The sequence below is a fragment of the Pongo pygmaeus genome, chromosome 15 (assembly GCF_028885625.2).
Source record: "Pongo pygmaeus isolate AG05252 chromosome 15, NHGRI_mPonPyg2-v2.0_pri, whole genome shotgun sequence".
Lineage (NCBI taxonomy): Eukaryota > Metazoa > Chordata > Mammalia > Primates > Hominidae > Pongo > Pongo pygmaeus.
The window spans coordinates 55,717,595-55,722,861 of NC_072388.2; the positions used below are offsets into that span (position 1 = coordinate 55,717,595).

A 5,267-nucleotide genomic window follows, 5' to 3' on the forward strand; every position below is an offset into this window, starting at 1 on the left:
ACTGAACCTGGCCAAGAAGCATATTTTTATTTCATCGTTCATGCCTACTTCCTCAGAAAGCTAATGGAAAATGTACTCCTTCGAAATGAGTTTAAGCCAAATGAGAGTTAAGACATGAGATCCAGATAAGAGGAGCTAAAAACAGGTTAAAAAGCAACAGAATTCCCAGGAAGATCATGACGCAGACTCACAAAACGACAGTAGTGTGGCAGATCATGGAGAAAGAAGGGATCTAGGAAGATGCTTTCCAGGGGAAAAAAATGAATTTATAGATTATTCTATACACCTGGTTACATTGAGAAGAGATTTACGGTTCTACCAGAGAGTTTGAATAAGAATTAGTATTCAGTACCTGGGGAAGAAAAACAAGCAAAGAAAAAATGAAGCAATTATTAAGTCTAGGAAGTTTTATAATAAGGAAGTAAAACAAAAAGTTTTACAAAAATAGGAAGTAAAGTGCTAGTACACTAAGGAAGTATGAATAATATTTGCATAGTCAAAATAATGTAACCAAAATAATAAAAGTTGAGATATACCTACATTAGTGGAAGAGAGAGGAAGTGTGTGTTTGCGGCGCGGGTAGCTGTAGAAGAGCTAAATATTCTTCTGCGCTAATAGGAAGTCATTGAAATGGACTGATGGTGTCCACAATTGAAATTTTAAAACTAGTTGTATTAGTATGTACTTTAGAGATATGGATGTAAATGACAGAAGAAAGAGCCAAAAGAACATAGAGCAGTTGCTGCTGGGGAACAGGTCGCATGAATAGGGAAGGGTGGGGCAATTTCTATTTTCCACTGTAAGTGTTTATAGTATAATTTGATGGTATTTTGATCATGAGAGTGACAGGAGGTTATTGATATTTTTTGAAGTCTTCACTGCCAGTTTTGTGAAAAGGGAAAGAACAGAAATAGGGAGAATCTTTAGAAGGTGTAATAGTACAGGCAGAAGGTGACAATGCTTGGTCTAGGTTGGAGCACAAGAGATGGTAAGAAGTGGTGAAATTCGAAATATATTTGTTGATAATAAAGTTGATAGAACTTGCTAATCTACTGAATATGGAGAGTGAGGGAAAAGGGAGTTGTGAACGATTCCTAGGTTTTTGACTCAAGCAGGTAGTTATGAATGGTAGAGTCATTTATTAAAATGGAGAAAGTCTGAGAACTAAATGTGACAGAGGAATCCATACTTCTGTTTTGGACAGGTTGAGTTTGAGAAAGTGATTAAAGGCAAGGACTCTGGATGAAATGGCTTGAGTTTGAATCCCAGATTCGCTACCTACTAGCTGTGTGACCCTGAGTAAGTCATTTAACCTCGCTGTGTGTCATTTTCCTCGTGTGTGAAATATAATAGAAATAGTAATTTCTCTGCTTCATAAAGTTGTTGTAAGAATCAAACTGTTAATTAATTGGTAGGGATCGTTGTATGATTCACTGATTTATTCCAAGCTCCTAGAACAGTGCCTGGAAGAGAGTGGGTGCTTAATAAATACTGCTGAATGAATGAATGGATGTCTATTACACATTTGAGAGGAGAGGTTGAATATATATATAGACATACAACTCTGGAAATTAGAGCCAGACATAAGTTGGGAGTCATCAGTAAATAGGTATTAAGAAATACCTATTTAATACCTATTAAATAAGTAGTTAAGAAGCAGCTATAATATAAGGAAAGTTCTCCAGATCTTAAAACATACTACAGCTGCAACATTTATGTGTGTTACTAGTATAAGTACTGTCTGACAGATCATTGTTACAGAAAAGATAATGCAGAAACTAATGCATTAAAAGCGTATCAGGCCGGCGCAGTGGCTCACGCCTGCAATCCCAGCACTTTGGGAGGCCAAAGTGGATGGGTCATTTGAAGTCAGGAGTTTGAAACCAGCCTGGCCAACATGGTGAAACCCAGTCTCTACTAAAAATACAAAAATTAGCCAGGCATGATGGTGGGCACCTGTCATCCCAGCTACTCAGGAGGCTGAGGCAGGAGAATCGCTTGAGCCCGGGAGGCCGAGGTTGCGGTGGGCAGAGCACCGTTGCACTCCAGCCTGGGCAACAAAGCGAAATTCCATCTCAAAAAAAAAAAAAAAAGAAAGAAAAAGCATATCAGTTGGAGTAGATTATTCAAACAAACAATGGAGGTGGGGAAAATGAGAATATGGGGGGGTGTTGGAGGGTGGTGGTGGAATCCAATCAGATCTCTACATTAAATTATAGCCAAAAAATTCAACATAGGCTAAGGAATTGAAAGTAAAATATGAAAAAAAAAAACCCCAAAACTGTTGAAGGAATTATGGACAAATATTTACACTGACCTTGAGATGGAGAATGTTAATGCCATGGAAGAAATCACAAAGAAAAAAAATAGATACCTTTTTATTAGATGACATAAACATTTAAAACTTCTGAACATTAAAAAGTCTTAAGCAAAATTTAAAAAATGACAAACTGGCAAAATATATTTGAAATATGACAGATAAATGATTAATATTACATCATTATAATTTATTAAGAAAAGTAGGTTTGCAGCCGCGGCACATCAAGGTTACTGACTTTTAATGATGTTTGGCGGCCATGAGACTATAGAAGCATACAAAGATAATCTTTATCGAGACAAGTTATCTGGTGAACTGAGTGTTGATAGTGAGGTGGAATTTCAACTCTATAGCCGAATTTATTATGCCCAAGATCTTGATTATGTCATCAGGGAGGAAGAACATGAAGAAAAGAACTCTGGGAATTTGGAATCTTCAAGTAGCAAACCAAATCAGAAGAAGCTAATTGTCCTTTCAGATAGTGAGGTCATCCAGCTGTCAGATGGGTCAGAGGGCATCACTTTGCCTGATGAAGATAGTATTTATAGATGTAAAGGAAAGAATGTTAGAGCTCAAGCACAAGAAAATACCCATGGTCCTTCTGCTTTCCTTCAATCTAACGAGCTGGTTGATAAGAAATGCAAGAGTGATATTGAAGAAGATCAGGTGTAATCTAAGAGGTCATGATTATAGAGGTCAGTTCAAGTTCAAAGGAAGAGAGCACCATTTCAGAAGGTGATAATGTGGAAAGCTGGATGCTACTGGGATGTGAAGTAGATGATAAAGATGATGATATCCTTCTCAACCTTCTGGGATATAAAAACTCTGTTACTGAAGGAGAAGATGGTATAAACTGGTTCATCAGTGACAAAGACATTGAGTCCCAGATAGCTAATAACCAATCACCTGGAAGATGGACCCAGTGATATTATTCAGCCAATGAAAACATTATCTGTAGAAATTGTGACAAACGTGGCCATTTATCAAAAAACTGCCCCTTACCATGAAAAGTTCGTCACTGCTTCCTGTGCTCCTGGAGAGGACACCTCCTATATTCCTGTCCAGCCCTGCTTTGCGAATACCGTCCTGTGCCTAAGATGTGGGACCACTCATGTCTTTTCAGACATTCCTGGGATAAACAGTGTGACTGATGTCATATGCTAGACCACTATACAGATGCTTGCACAGAAATCTGGAGGCAATATCACCTAACGACCAAACCCGGACACTCAAAAAGCCAAAGACCCCTTCAAAACCATCAGCCTTAGTATATTGCTGTCACTGCATGCAAAAGGCCATTATGGACACAAGTCCATAATGAAGAGAAGTGTACCACCTGTCTCCAGTATCTCCATTCATCTGCTACTATGATGACAAATATGAAGTTAAGGAGAGAGAAAAGAGAGTAAAACAAAAAATAAAAGTACTCAAGAGGAGTGGGGATATCCCAGAGCCATCCAAGCTACCTTACATAAAAGCAGCAAATGAGAACCCCCATCATGATATAAAGAAGGGCTGTGCCTCATGGAAAAGCAACAGATGGCCTCAAGAAAACAAAGAAACACAAAAAGAAACGAAGAACAAGAATGAAAACTGAGAGAAGCACAGGAAGGCTGACAGACATCGTGAAGTGGATGAGGATTTTCCCTGGGGCCCCAAAACCTACTCTTCTCCTGGCAGTTTAAAAACCCAGAAGCCTTCCAAGCCCTTTCATCATTCATCGCATTACCATATGTCGAGAGAAGACAAGTCTCCCAAGGAGGGTAAGAAGGGCAAGAGAAGAAAAAGGAGAGATGCTTGGAAGATGATGACAATGATAACTTATTTCTTATTAAGGAGAGGGAAAAAAAGTCTTAAACTGTCAGGCAGCCTCTAATGTGGCTTTCCGTTGTTCACTTGGCCTTTGTGTCCATAAACTTCTGGCAATGTGTTTATTATCTATGATTAAATAAAGTCGGTTTGGGTTTTGCGTTTTTAATTTCAGCCATTCCTAGAGTTGCTGGACATCCATGGAGATCTCAATTATCTATGTCCAACAGGTTATTAAGTAAGAAAGTAGAAAGATAAACCGGGACTTCTCCTGTTGCAATATGTCATCTTGACTCAGAATCCTAGGGCTAGGAAGAAGAATTCATCTTTTCAAGAAAGCTTTTTAAAAATACTTTGGAAAAAAAACACATCAAAGGTAATTCATCCTCAGCATGAGTATGAAATTAAATCCTTGTAGGAAGAGAAATTAACACTAAGAAAAAGTCTTCAGTATTTTTCAACTTTTTTTTTTACATTGAAAGGGATAATAACTATAAATTTATATCCAGCTTTTCTCGCTGCTGAAGTTGTTATCAGAATCTTCCTTTGGACAAAACATCACAAGCTGACTGCAAAAACAAAAGTGCCATCATTGAAGCCCTGAAGAGGCAGGGAATTGGGCTTCAGCAAAATACAGGTAAAGAATCCATCCAGTATAAATGTCAGAAGACAGATTTCCTAAAACAAGTGAAAGAGACATCAAAAATTTTAACGTAATCACAATAAAATCATTTTTTACCACTTTTACAGTGATGTTTCAAGTGGACTGTCACTCAGATCTGTAGAGATGACTATTACTCAAAAAATTGTTTTGTTCTCTTGTATTTTTTTAACTACCACAAAGCTATATAGAGTTTTTGGTACTTGTGGATCTTCTGTACGTCTCATACCCTAATGTCAGAATAAGAAAAATAAAATATCTGAAATAGAAAAAAAAAAGTATTAGCACACCGATAGAAGAATTGACAGAATAAATAAATAGAAAATTCATAGAAGAAAAATACAAATAAATAACAAACATATGAGTAACTTTAGTCTCTAGCAATTAATCAAAAACATATAACTGGGCAGAAAATTTTTTTGTATCAAATTAGCAAAAACTATAAAAATTATAATATTCAGTGTTACCAAAGATGTAGAG

General features: G+C 37.1%; 1 pseudogene; it reads left to right on the forward strand.

Moving 5' to 3' along the window:
• Positions 1 to 2,560: 2,560 nt before the first annotated feature.
• Positions 2,561 to 4,174, forward strand: LOC129013278 (zinc finger CCHC domain-containing protein 7-like; annotated as a pseudogene).
• Positions 4,175 to 5,267: the final 1,093 nt, after the last annotated feature.